Source organism: Cricetulus griseus, chromosome 6 (assembly GCF_003668045.3).
Source record: "Cricetulus griseus strain 17A/GY chromosome 6, alternate assembly CriGri-PICRH-1.0, whole genome shotgun sequence".
Taxonomy (NCBI): Eukaryota; Metazoa; Chordata; class Mammalia; order Rodentia; family Cricetidae; genus Cricetulus; species Cricetulus griseus.
The window spans coordinates 51620597-51634422 of NC_048599.1; the positions used below are offsets into that span (position 1 = coordinate 51620597).

Genomic DNA, 13826 nt, shown 5'->3' on the forward strand with positions numbered 1-13826 from the left:
ATGTTCTTTTTGAGACAGGAACTTCCTGGTTTGTAACTCTAGATCCTCCTGCCTCAGTCTCTGGACTGCTGAGAAACAGGCTTGTACCACCACATCCCATGGGATCTTTTTGTTGTTATTGTTTGTCTGGCCTGAAATTTGCTCTGTGGCTGGGGCTAGTTTTGAACTCAGATCTTACTACCTTTACCTCCAAGTACTCTGATCATAGGTGTATGCCACCATGTTGGGCAACAGAAGGCATTTTTGTTCATTTGGTTGGTTGATTTGATTTGATGTTTTTAGAAATTATCTGTAGCACGATTAATAAAAACCCAGAGACAGATTTTGGTGTTCAAGCTGAAGATCAGAAAAGCAAAGCAGCCAAACCACTAGAGAGTTCTTACCTCTACCAAGACTAATACCAAAGAGGGGTGATCCTGTCCTCAGCTTAACTGCAGACTGCAATGCTCTCTGCCAAATACCTCAGACTGCTCTGAGCTCTTGCCTTAATATTCCTCTCTAGTGCTGGAATTAAAAGCGTGAACTCCATTTCTCTTTTAGACTGATTCGTTCTCATGTAGCCCAAGGTGGCGTTGAACTCACGGAAACCCATCTGCCTCTGTCTCCTGAGTGCTGGGATTAAAGGTGTGACTACCACTGTCGGTCCTCTACGGCTAACTAGTAGCTGTGTGTGTGTGTGTGTGTGTGTGTGTGTGTGTGTGTGTGTGTGTGTGTGTGTGTGTGTGTGTGTGTGTCGTGTGTGTGCGTGTGACTAACTAGTGGCTTACCTCTGCTCTCTGATCTTCGGCAAGCTTTATTAGATCATAAACAAAATATCACCACAAGTACCTCACCTCAGGGCTGCAGGAATGGCTCAGATTTTAAGAGTGCTTACTGATCTTGCAGAAGACCCCTGTGCCAACATTAGGAGACTCACTACTGCCTGTAACTTTAGTTCTGGGGATCCAACACCCTCTATCCTCCATGGGCACTTGCACACATGTGGTGCACATAAACTCAACACAGGCACACACATCCCACATATACATAAATAAAAATAATAAATAATAAGAAAGTACCATGCCAAGCCAGAAAGATGGCTCCATGACTAAAAGTGATCCCCTGACCCCACAGTGGAAGGAAAAAAACTCTAAAAAATGTTCCTTGGCCTTCCATACATGCAGTGTGGTGCCTGTGTGCCCATACATACATTATATATGCACAAAAATCAACGATTTAAAAAAAACATAAGTATCTCATGTCTTTGGAACAGTGCAAATGTTTCTCCTTCTTGCCATCATGCTGTTTCTTTTTTGTAGTGCTGGAGATCAAACACCAGGAAGCGAGGCAGGTTCTCTGAGTGGCATCCTCAACCCTCTACTCTTTGGTTGAGATTGGTTTACATGTGTGCTGTTGTCTTAAAATGATGAGAAAACACTTTTCTTCCATGCATTCCTGATAGGGAGGAGCCTTATCCCTCTGGTCCAACTATCTGGAAAGATACAGAGTACTTCAGAGAGAAAAAGAGATGGTTAGAACATAGGAAGAAGAATTTAGCCCCTTTCCTGGATCCTTGTGGCATTTTGTGTTTTCTATTTTATGCTTCTATTAAGTATTCAAAGAACAAACTATCAAAGTCCATTGTTATTCTCTTAATGAAGGTACTCATATTAGACTAGGGGTGTAACTCAGTTTGTATGAACTGTGCATTTGACCCTTAGTACTGTGTTATAAAAGCATTCATACTAACAACTGGTTTACTCATATTTTCTACAGAAGGTTGAAAGGTACATGGTAGAAAACAGTTTAATGTATGTGGTGTGAGTTAAAAGAGAAATAATTAATCAACTGGGAGGTGAGGCAGAGGCAGGTGGATCTCTGTGAGTTCGAGACCAGCCTGGTCTACAAGAGCTAGTTCCAGGGCTCCAAAGCCACAGAGAAACCTGTCTCAAAAAAAAAAAAAAAGAAAAGAAAAAAAGAAAGAAAGAAAGAAAAGAAAAGAAATGCAACTTGCTATACTAGAAAATGGGAAGCAGAATTAAATTTTGTATTAAGGTCATTTCCACTTTTATAATCCCATGAAGTCTAGAGTCTTAAGGTTTCATCTTTTTGGTTGTCCCAAATGACCCAGGTCAAATTAAATTGAAAGTAGGGGCTGTGGGTGAAAGAGTTTATGCTTGGCATATATAAGACCCTTGATTTGCTTCCCAACACTAAAGCCACTATCAAAAGTAACGATGTTTACCCCTGAACCCCCAAAAAAATAGAATGTGTCAGAAAAGCATGAGTTCTATTGTGGTAGTCTGAGTGAAAATGGTCCCCGTAGGTTCATATGCTTGAATTCTTAGTCTCCTGTAGGTGAAACTGTTTGGGATGAATTAGGAGGTGTGGCCTTGTTGGAGGAGGTGTTATCACTGGGGTTGGCTTTGAGGTTTCAAAAGCTTACTCCACTCCTAGTGTTTCTCTCTGCTCCTGTTTGTGAATCACTATGTGAGCTCTCAGCACTGTTCCAGCACTGTGCCTACCTGCCTGCTGCCATGCTCTCTGCCATGGTGATCATGGACTCACTCACCCTCTGAAACTGTAAGCAAGCCCCCAATTAAATGCTTTCTTCTATATGCTGTCATGGTTTTTCTGCATAGCAATATAAAAATAACTAAGATACCGGTCTCACTCTATAGCCCAGGCCTCAAAATCAGAGATCCACCAGTCTTTGCCTCCTGAATGCTGAGATTAAAGGCATGTGCTACCTGCCCCTCAGACCCTGAAAACCTTGATTTTAAAACTACCCAGGCCAGGTGGTGGTAGCACACGCCTTTAATCCCAGCACTCGGGAGCCAGAGGCAGATGGATCTCTGTGAGTTCGAAGCCAGCCTGGTCTACAGAGTGAGCTCCAGAAGTGGCTCCATAGCTACTGAGAAAACCTGTCTCAGAAAACAAAAAAAGACAAAAAACAAACAACCATAACAAAAAAAGACATGGTATCTTTTTTTTTTTTAATTCTCAGGAAATAAATCAGGTGACAATAGGATGGATAGTTACATCATTAAAATTAGTAAAATGGTATAGCTTATTATAGGGTGATGTCTTTGACCCTTCTAAATAAGCCAAAATAATTCTTTCATTATACACTCAGTATTAGTCCCAGCATGAATATTCTTCATTAACGTGTTGAGAATGACAAGGCCAAGGCCCAGGGATAATTGCATTTACAGACCAGAATTGATACAAATGTTTTAATAAAGAATAGAAGGTGTGGGCAGAAATGCTGAAGAACAAATGAAGGAGGGGCATGGAGGGGTGAGAATGACCCCCTCTGAGATAAAATGGGGTTCTTATAGAGCCCTTAGAAGTAGCTACCTGGTCTTGCTTTCTGGGCCATTTGTGTGATGCTGTACTTGAAGTGAATTTATCTTAAGGTAGTAAACACCAAGGGTCCTGAGACTGGCCAGTTGGGTGGGATGCAGCCCGGAGGGACCATTAGACTGGAATTGTTTACATAAGGAATCTCAAGTCACTGAGTCAGGCTTCCAACAGTTAGGGTCCAGCTGCTGGAGAATGTGGGATATTTTTATTTTGGGCCTTTAATCTTTTTGTCTCTATAACATGGAAGCTTTGCTAAATTTGAAGGGAAGTTTCTCTGTATGGCTACTGGTTATTTTGTTTATTTACTGAAGCAGGACTTCACTGTGGCCCTGGCTAGGCTGGAACTCACAGAAATCTGCCTGTCTTTGCTTCCAGGGTGCTGGGATTGAAGGCGTGTGCCACCACATCCAGCTCTAGTAATTTGTTTTTGATTTTGTCCAAATCTTGTCACTGAAGGAAGACTTAAGATTGTAGGGAGAAGGCCAAAGGAGTAACTTAGTGTAGAGAACATATTTAGCACATGTGAGTCCCTGAGGGCAATCTTCAACACTGAACCATAAAAGACCCCTTAACACACATACAACAAAATAAAAGTGCGTAAGCAAGAAATGTTTCTCCCTTTAAAAATATTTTGAGGGAGAGCCAGGGAGTCAGCTCAGTGGGTAATGGTGCTCTCAAGCTAAAACACAAGCCTGAGGTCAATCCCTGGAACCCATGCACAGATAGAAAGAGAGAACCCAACTCTATAATAAAAAGAAAAGAAACTCTGAGTGCAGTTCTGTGGCAGAGCACTTGTATGACATCCCTAAAGCCCTGGGTTTATCTATAGACTCCCTCCATAAATATGTACGAAAACGCTCATAAATAGTAAAAGTTTATAAAATGTTTTAGTTGTACATTTATAGATAATTAGCATATTGACATATGGTTGAAGAGCACCTGTTTGCATCTTCTTAAGTCATTCAGGAAATAGTTATTGAATCCTTATGGCATGTCAGACTGTGCTGTGAAAGGGAATCCTGGAGAGGCTGACCAAGTTGAAATTCATGGATGTGGAGAAGATAGAAGGGGCAGGTCCAGAACCTACTACATCTATCTCAGGCTGTCTTGAGCCCCCTAAGTGCCATTCCTCACTTACCTCTGGTTGGACAAAACTTGTAACTAACAAAGTTGAACTTGACATCCTGTGACTAGCAGTTACCCTTTGGAATGCATTAACTTAATAAAACTCTACTTCTACCAATCAAAGAGCTAAGAATGCTCTCAGGTCGCATCGAAAGCCTATAGCAGGATTTTCTCCTCTCCCAGTTCTATAATCCATCCACACAATGTTCCCAGTGATACATTTGAAAGGCGTTTTGATTCATGACATTGTTTCTGTTATTATAAAAACTTCATGAAACTGATTCCATGTTGGACCATGGAATTTGAGATAACCTAAATCTGTGTTCCTGGGCCACGGGCACTCATATTGGGCTCCAAAATAAACTATCTCCTATCCCCTTTGAGGTGAGTGTTGTGTTTTTGTGTCTACAGTACCCTGGTACTGATATTAAAGATTAATTCAAAACAGTCCAAGTATTTGTAGTTGGCATTTAATAAGTTTTGTTTGTGACTGAGGGTCATGCTTTTGAAATAGTATTGTTTAAAAATCCTCTAATATATCCAAAGCAGAGCAAAATTTGTTGAAACTGGTTAATCACCCTCTGTTTATATAAAAGATTCTGTACTGACTGCCAAACATTCTTGACTATCAGACTTTAAGTTATAGAAAAATGTTATGATAACTGGACATTTCATATACTGACTTTCTATTAGATTTAAATTACTTAATGTGAGCATCTTAAGTCACCCTTTTCTTTTTCTTTATTCTGTGTCTTTTTGTTTTGTTTTGTTTTCTGTTTCTCGAGGCAAGGTTTCTCTGTGGCTTTGGAGGCTGTCCTGGAACTAGCTCTTGTAGACCAGGCTGGTCTCGAACTCACAGAGATCCACCTGCCTCTACCTTCTGAGTGCTGGGATTAAAAGCATGCACCAATTTTATGTGTCTTTTACATCATGTATCTTGATCCCATTCATTTCCCTGTCCCTTTGCATCTGCCCTCCATCCCTGCACCCCCCCCCAAATAAAACAAAGTTTAAGGGAAAAAATTAAAAGTTTCATCATGGAAGCTGCAGTGTGGCACAGTGAGACATGCAGTAAACGCTTTGTTTATATATCATTACTTGCAAGTGTTTCTTGCAAACAGTCATTGGTCTGGTTCAAGGCCTTTGATTTCTACTACAGTACCTATGCTGGGCCCTCACTAGGACTCCTCCTGGGTATCCTGTTATTGTCCTGTGTTGTGGAAATCCTGAAGCTTTGGGTCTTCAGATCAGCCTCTTCACGTGCTCCATCAGATCATAGATGGGTGGCTGTTGGGGCAGGCCAAGTCATAATCCTGGTTCTGGTGTCCTGGGCAGCTGCAGGGTTGGTCTGCCCGCCAGTTTTCCCCAGTTGTCACCACCAGGGTGAGCTCTCCAGCTCTACCCCAGCTAAATTCACCTCTTGTAGCAGTGAGGGAGGGGGAGAGGCCTGTTCTGCTTTCACACCCTCAGGGTCCTCTCTCCCACCCTGACACCATCAGGGCCAGCTCCATTGTGTTGCCCAGGTGAGGTTCAGGTACCACTCTCCTGAGTGCTGCAGCTGGTGAGGGGCAGGGTCAGCCCTCCTGCTCTTATGATCCCAGGGCAGCCCCTCCATCTGTCTCAGGTGTTGATGGGTGGGAGGGCATCTTTCCTCTGACCATGCTACCACAGATTCAGATGATTAATGGGGGAAGCTCTCCTTTGCTCATAACATCCGGGCTGCTGTGCTGTGCTGCCTGGGCAAGGAGCAGGGCCTGTTTCCTGAGGGCTGCAGCTGGTAAGGGGAAGGGTCAACTCTCTAGTCTGTTGCAGGCAATAAGGGGGAAGGAGTACAGGGGGGGCATTTCTCACTTTCCCACATTGCCACATGATCTACAAGTAGTGGAGACAACTCTCCCATACTTAAAACTTCCGGGCTGCTTCATCCATGCCTCTGTTGGTTGGTTCTATTGTGTTACCAAGGTGAAGTATAGGGCCTGCTCCCCAAGCGTTGCAGCTGGTGGGGGTCAGGGACAGCTCTCCTCTATGACCACAGGGCCAGCTCTCTCACTTGCCCTAGGCATTGATGGGCTGGTGGGAAAGAGCAACTCTCCTCCACCCAGGCTGCCTCAAGACATGAGTAATGGGGACAGCTCCACCATGTTCATTTCTCAGGGATGGCTCACCTCGGTATTGATATACAGTGTCCCCTCTCAGCTGACTAGAGATATACTGGTGGCAGTCCCATCCAGAGAGGTCTGAGGGATAATTAACGTGGAAATAATCATACAGTTCAACAAGTTGATTGATTAAGCAGAATAAGGAAAGATTTTATAAAAGACTAAAAAATGTATAATCTTTTTTTATACTTTTTATGGGTGTCGCTCAGGTGGGTCTTTTTTTGTCACAATAGGGAACACAGCATACAGCTTGAGGACAAACTCTAGAAGGAATAATATAGTACCTGAATAGCTGGCTCTGCCCTCTGTGCAATGCCTCTGTACAATAAGGTTATTGGTAACAGCTGATTTGTAGAGGCACAAGAGCTTAATGAGTGAACGCTAAGGAATCAGAACAGAGACCTAGAAGAAACTATATAATTAATGCCAGCTACACTGCATAAAGACAGGAGTCTCTGCTTTCAAATTATTTTACCGTCCTGCTTTTACTTACATTGGAAGTAAATCTCTGTATTATCAAGATTTGTGAAGCAATTTTAAATAATTTCAGGAAGGTTTTGTCATTGATGTTTTGTTTGCTTTTTGGTTTTGTTTTGTTTTTGAGACAGGGTTTCTCTGTGTAACAATCCTGGCTGGCCTGGAGCTCGATTTGTAGACCAGGTTCCATTTGTAGACCTTAAACTCACAAAGATCTGCCTGTCTCTGTCTCCTGAGTGTTGGAATTAAAGGTATGTGCCACCACCACCGGGCTAATTTCACAAAGTTTTAAAACCTGACTAGTGTAAGACATTTGCAATCACTTACAATTTGTAGTACTTTTAACTTGCTGGTTTCTAAAAATGTATTTTCGGGGCTGGGGTTTAAGTTTGGTGGTAGAGGATGTACTTAGCATGTATAAATTCAACCCACAGCTCCAAAAATAAACTCATTCAGTGTTGTAGAATAGTATTACTCTTGTTTGTGTTCTGGAACATTTGTTGAATAATGCAAAGATGTGTTTTGATTAAATAAAATTCGCCTGTGGTCAGAAGGCTGGGTCAGCAACTATCTGACAGGAAGTTGTGAGGAAGAGCCAGGTGCGGGGGAAGGGTGAGAAAAGCACAGGAGTTTCTTAGGAGATGAGGTGAGCTAGGTGAGCTGCTTGCTATTCAGCCTCTCTGGGAAGCAGAATTCTACCTCAACCTTTGAATCTTGAGTTCTTTAGCTGGACAGAGATTTAAGTAAGTTTCCTTAGTAGCTTTGAAAGAGTCGGTGCCTGAGGGAGCAGAATTCCCTCAGGCTTCAGCCCTTGTAGCCTAGCCGCTGCTAGCAGCAGAACTGCAGTTGCTGAATAGGATAACTGTAGCTTAAAAGACAGCAACGACAACAACAAAAAAGAAAAACAATTTAAATTTCAAACCTAGAATTAAGACTACTAATCAACACTTTAAGAAGTAAGATGACAGATTATTTAAGCAGTAAATCTGCAAAAGCAAGGACACTGTAGCAATTATATCCCAACCCACAGTTTTCTACACTGTCAAATATACAACAGTTCCCTTCACACTGTCCTCAACACTGACCAACAAGCAAATTGAGTTCATATTTGTGTTGCTATATCTCCTAAGATAATGTGGGCTTCTTCTGATGCCCTGGCATCTCAGGTGGAGGAGAGTGAGGGAAATGAAGCTTCACTTAGTCATAGAGAGACTTTGGGGCAGAGTACCAGTTATGGTGCTTTAGATGGGTGATCCTCCCTCCCAGATACCTTCCTAGTCAAGCCTGTGGAGGAACTGAGCAGCCCTACCATCTTTCTGTTCTCAGCATAAACACTCTGGATTCCCCAGGGGAAGAAGCAATTGCACAAGGGACTCTGGTCTATACTTGGCCACAAATATCACGGCCAGCTACTCTGTCTATGTATATTCTCTTTGAGACTTAGGAAGTACAGACTTGTACATTGCCTTAACTTGTTCATTGATGTGAGTTCAGAGATGGTGAACTTCATCATGTAGTATTATAACTGTGTGGTATCCAGAGGCTTTTATGTGTTCCACAGCTGCTTATAAAATAATCACTCAAGCCGGGCGTTGGTAGCACACGCCTTTAATCCCAGCACTCGGGAGGCAGAGGCAGGTGGATCTCTGTGAGTTCGAGACCAGCCTGGTCTACAAGAGCTAGTTCCAGGACAGCCTCCAAAGCCACAGAGAAACCCTGTCTCGAAAAAACAAAAAAAAAAAAAAAATTACTCAAAGGCTTAATATTAAATATAATTGTTTGGCCAATGGCTCAGGCTTACTATTGACTAGCTCTTACATTTAAGCCCATTTCTATTCAGTGTATTACTATGTGGCCCATGGCTTACCAATGGTGCTCTGGCAGAATGTTCCTTGGACAGCTGGATGGCATCTCTCCCAACTTTGCCTTCCTTCTCTTCCTTATCTCTGTTTGGATTTCCTACCTAGTTATATTCTGCTTGCCATAGGCCAAAGCAGTTTTGTTCATCAACCAATAAAGGCAACACATATTTTCAGCATACAGGACATTCCATACCATGGTGCCATCTACAGAGGAGCAACACTCTTTTTTGTTTGTTTGTTTTTGTTTTGTTTTGTTTTGTTTTTTTGAGACAGGGTTTCTCCGTGTAGCTTTGGAGCCTATCCTGGTACTCCTCTGGAGACCAGGCTGGCCTCGAACTCACACAGATCCGCCTGCCTCTGCCTCCTGAGTGCTGGGGTTAAAGGCGTGTGCCACCAACACCTGGTGAGGAGCAACACTCTTGTAGGATATGTTTAGACCTTTTTTCCTATACATGGTGGGAGCTGCAGCAAATTGTTGGCATGTTCTGGAAAGGTTTGAATTTGAACTTTATCAGCTGCCATAGGCAGCAGGGCAACTCAGGAAAGAATTAAGCACTAGCAGAAGCAGCCAGATACAGCAATATGCACTAGAGTTAGCTGTTCTTGCTGAGCACGTTGCTTTTAAAACTTCATAAAATATAGACTTGTACAGATTAGCCAATGAACTGGAGCTGGTCCCTTAGCCAAATCACAGAATACCATTCTGCTTTAATTCAAGAGAGACTCCATTAAATATGCCCTTGTTATTTGGGAGGGCCACCAGTTGATGGCATTTAAACAAATCTAGAGGTACAGCATTAGTGTGCATTTGCTCACAACTTAAAACCTACCAATGCCACATAATGTGTAAGAATTCATTGAGCCAAATTCACAACTGTTTTCTTCTGCAGCATCACTGTCAGCTTGCAGGAATAAGAGAGCAGGCCAGGTTGGGTATGACTTCAGTCAGGGTGGGTGAGACCATTGGGCATCAGCTGCAATTATGGTGCATTGAAGGGACTCGCTGGTGCTAGGTGGCCACCAAGACAAGAAACCTCTCCCTAAGATGTCCAGCACTCAACCTTTCCCTTAGAAATGTTTGAGTTTCCAGAGGCTGAGAGTTCTCCTGACCCTCAATTCCATGCCTTTTCCCTGAAGAAACTTTGTAATGTTTAAAATGATTGCTGTGGGGCCTACATGTGTATCAGTTTCCTGAGATTAAGACCTTCTATCATTGAGGGCGGCTCATTAAGACAGAGGATATTAAAAGGGGGGTAAAACAGCAGGATATTCTAACCTGAGGTAAAACAGCTGAAAGGCTTCAGGAAGTCCCTGAAACTGACCAGACATATTAGGTACTTCCCTCTCCAAGCAAATGTAACCTGCAAGGACTGCTGAGAGACACACCTAGACAAACTAAGTGCCTAGAAAAGGCTCAGACATCCAAGGTATCTGAGGAGACAGTCTCCCACTTGTTGAGCTGCCAGCAATTTGTTTAGTGTTCAGGTTCCCAGCTTTTGTGAGCCATCACCCATGTTGGGATGGCTTGTTTTGTTTGTTTTGTTTTTTGAGACAAGGTTCCTCTAAGTAATATCCCTGGCTGTCCTGGAACTTACTTTGTAGATCAGGCTGGCCTCAAACTCATAGAGATCCTCCAGCCTTTGTCTCCCAAGTGCTGGGATGAAAGGTATGAGCTCTGTTTCTCTTTTAGACTGATTCAATCTCATGTAGCCCAGGATGGCCTTGAACTCACAGAGATCCATCTTCCTCTGTCTCCTGAGTGCTGGGATTAAAGGTATGGACCACCACTGCCTGGCCTCTATGGCTGTGGCTAGCTTTGTACTCTGATCTTCAGGCAAGCTTTATTAGATCATAAACAAAAATCACCACAATTTAAGGACCAGCGTCTTGTCTCAATTTGACATGATGCTCTGCATGCCAGAATTGGAGGACAGAGTGACATATTAAATTACATACCATGAAGGTGTTTATTTTTATGTATATGTGTATTCATTTGTCTGTGGGTATGCCATATGTGTATATGTCTTGGGGACAGAAAACGTATTGGATCCCCTGGAGGTGGAGTCACAGACAACTGAGTGGCAGATATGGTTACTAAGAACTGAGTTCTGGTTCAACAGAGAATCAGCCAGCCCTTTTGTTTGGTTTTAAACAAATGCCTTTATCTTGTTAAATGCTGGGCTGGGATACACTGGTAAAGATGGCTAAGGCTCTGATCCTTATTCAGTTCACTGTTTAGTGGGCAAAAGACAAATACGTTGGTAATTAGAGCACAGAAAGAACTGGTGAGCTGGAGAAATGGCTCGAAGCTAAGAGCACATCCTGCTCTTCCAGAGAATGGTCAACATCCAGCACCCAGGTAGTGAGGGCTCACAACTGCCTGTAACTACAGCTCCATGGGAATCCAACATCCATGGCTTCTATAGACAACTTTACTCATATAGACACATAATTTTAAAAAAATTCCCTTTAAAAGATAAATTGTTTAATGGAAATATACAGTATGCAATGGGAATGAGCATTCCAGAAAAGGTTCCTAGCCCAAACTGCAAGTGTGCTGAGGGAAGGGCTACCATTTCTTGAAAGAAGAACCTTATAAGTTGTAGTAATAATGGACTCTTCACAGAAGAATGCTTACAAGAGGCAAGGCTGAAATACAAAGATTTTAAGGTATGTGGATGTTTTTATGTATGTATGTATGTATGTATGTATGTATGTATTATTGAAACAGGGTTTCACTACAGTGTTAAAGGTATGCATCATCATGCCTGGCTCAAACTTGTTTATGAGAGCAACAAGCACCACAGAAGGATTTTCAGTGTAGGAGTGGCTTAAAGTACAATTCTTTTTACATTAATTCTGGGTAATTCTTTTGGGCTCATTACAAGAATCCAGGCTTCTTACCACTTAAAAGGATCGATGTGGGTTGGTTATGCCTTTCTACACTATGCTCTTGTCTAGGAATGCCCTTTTTGTTGTGTAATTTCATAAGACTCAATTGTAATTCAACTGCCTTGATGATTTCCAAACATCCCCAGTTGTAATTAGATTATACCATGAAATAATGATTTAGTCATACCATAATTTTATCAGTTAGATATTGCTATGTAAATTATCCCAAAATGTCGAGGCTTACAAGAACAGTAAACAGTATTTTTCACAGTTCCAAGGGTAAGAGTGTTGGGAATGGCTTAGCTGATTTCCTCTAAGAGGTTTTTGGACTTAATGAGGGTGCTGAAGCTTTCCACAATGGCTTACCTACATGACTGGCAAGCAGGCACAGGCTATTGGCAGGAGGTCTTAGTCGTCATGTGTACTTTTTGAAGGGCAGATTGGCAGCTTTCTCTGAATGAGTGATCTAAATGAGAAAGATGGAAGCCAAAGTGTTCTTTATGATCAAGCCTCAGAAGGCATGCACTGTCATTTCTACAATACCCCATTGAGAACATGAGGTCAACCCTATTCAATGTGAGATTGTCAACCATAGGGTAAGGATACCTGGAAGGTGAGAAACACTGAGGGTATTAGTGAGGCTAGCTAATATGGTGTCAGTAGTGTTTATCTTCACTGTGGGTTCATTCTTCTTATAGTTGACTACTCTTGTGCACTACTCACTCTTATGAGAACCCACTCCAGATAACCAAAAGTCAGTGCCCTCATGACCTAAAGACCTCCCACAGGACACCACCTTTAAATATGCTGTAACAATAAATCTTTACTCCAAAGCCGCCCGAGCCCTGCTGCCACATGGGCACCTTCTGCCAGCTGCCCGAGTTCTGCCAAAATAATACAGTGACTTATATTAGGTACAAATGCTGCTTGGCCAATGACCAGGATTTCTTATTTGCTACCTCAGTCTTAATTATCAATGGTAACCATAGTCTATATATTTTAAAAGACTTAGAGGACGTCAGCAGCTGCTGGTGTCTTCTCTAGCTGGGATCACCTGGCCACTCCAGAGCAGAGAGGAAGAGCAAGAGAAAAGGGACGACTTCCTTTCTTCCCTTGCTTATATGAGTCTGCCTGCTATCTCACTTCCTGCCAGGATCACCGCTTCTTTACTACATTTCCCAGAATCCTCCTTGACTCCTAGTCCCACCTAACATGCTGCCTCATTGGCCAAACAGTACTTTATTTATCATCCAATAAGACAAACACATACACAGAAGCACTTCCTCCATCAATTTGGTATTCTGATTATGATTATTATTGTAGTATAGAAGATAAGGAGTGGGATGGAGAGATGGCTCATCTTTAAAATTCTTAGTATTTGTGTGTGTGTGTGTGTGTGTGTGTGTGTGTGTGTGTGTGTGTGTGTGTGTGTGTTCTCTCTTTCTACCTTAACACTGGGTCCAGGGAAGGAACTTAGATCTCTGGGCTTCTGCAGCAATCACCATTTTGGCAACTTCTGAAAAGTTTGAATTAAACTGCTTTATTTTTACTTTTTTATTTTTTGTTTTGGTTTTTTGAAGCATAGTTTTTCTGTGAAACAGTCCTGAATGTCCTGGAACTCACTCTGTAGATCAGGCTGGCCTCGAACTCATAGAGATCTGCCTGCCTCTGTCTCCCGAGTGCTGGGATTAAAGTAGTGCACCACTACTGCTCGCCTATTTTTACTTTTTTAAATTATTATTTTTATTTTATGTGTTTGGGTGTTTTGTCTGTATGTCTGTGTACCAGAGTGTACCTGATACACACAAGAGGAACTTGGGACTGGAGTTACAGATGGCTATGAACTGTCATGTGGGTGCTGGGAATTGAACCTGGGTCCTCTGAAAGAGCAGCAGTGCTCTTAACCACACAATCACCTCTCCAGCCCTGAACTAAACTGTTTTAAATAATTGCCACGGGAGGATAA

The 13826-nt window shown here is 42.4% G+C and overlaps 1 long non-coding RNA gene across 1 annotated transcript; it reads right to left on the reverse strand.

The window, feature by feature from the left end:
* Window positions 1–1399: 1399 nt before the first annotated feature.
* On the reverse strand, window positions 1400–12964 carry LOC118238647. Its single transcript, XR_004770418.1, has 3 exons — window positions 12915–12964; window positions 12227–12326; window positions 1400–1489 (listed from the first exon to the last, which is right to left on the reverse strand). It is a non-coding gene; the product is annotated as an uncharacterized LOC118238647 (long non-coding RNA).
* Between the last annotated feature and the right edge of the window lie 862 nt (window positions 12965–13826).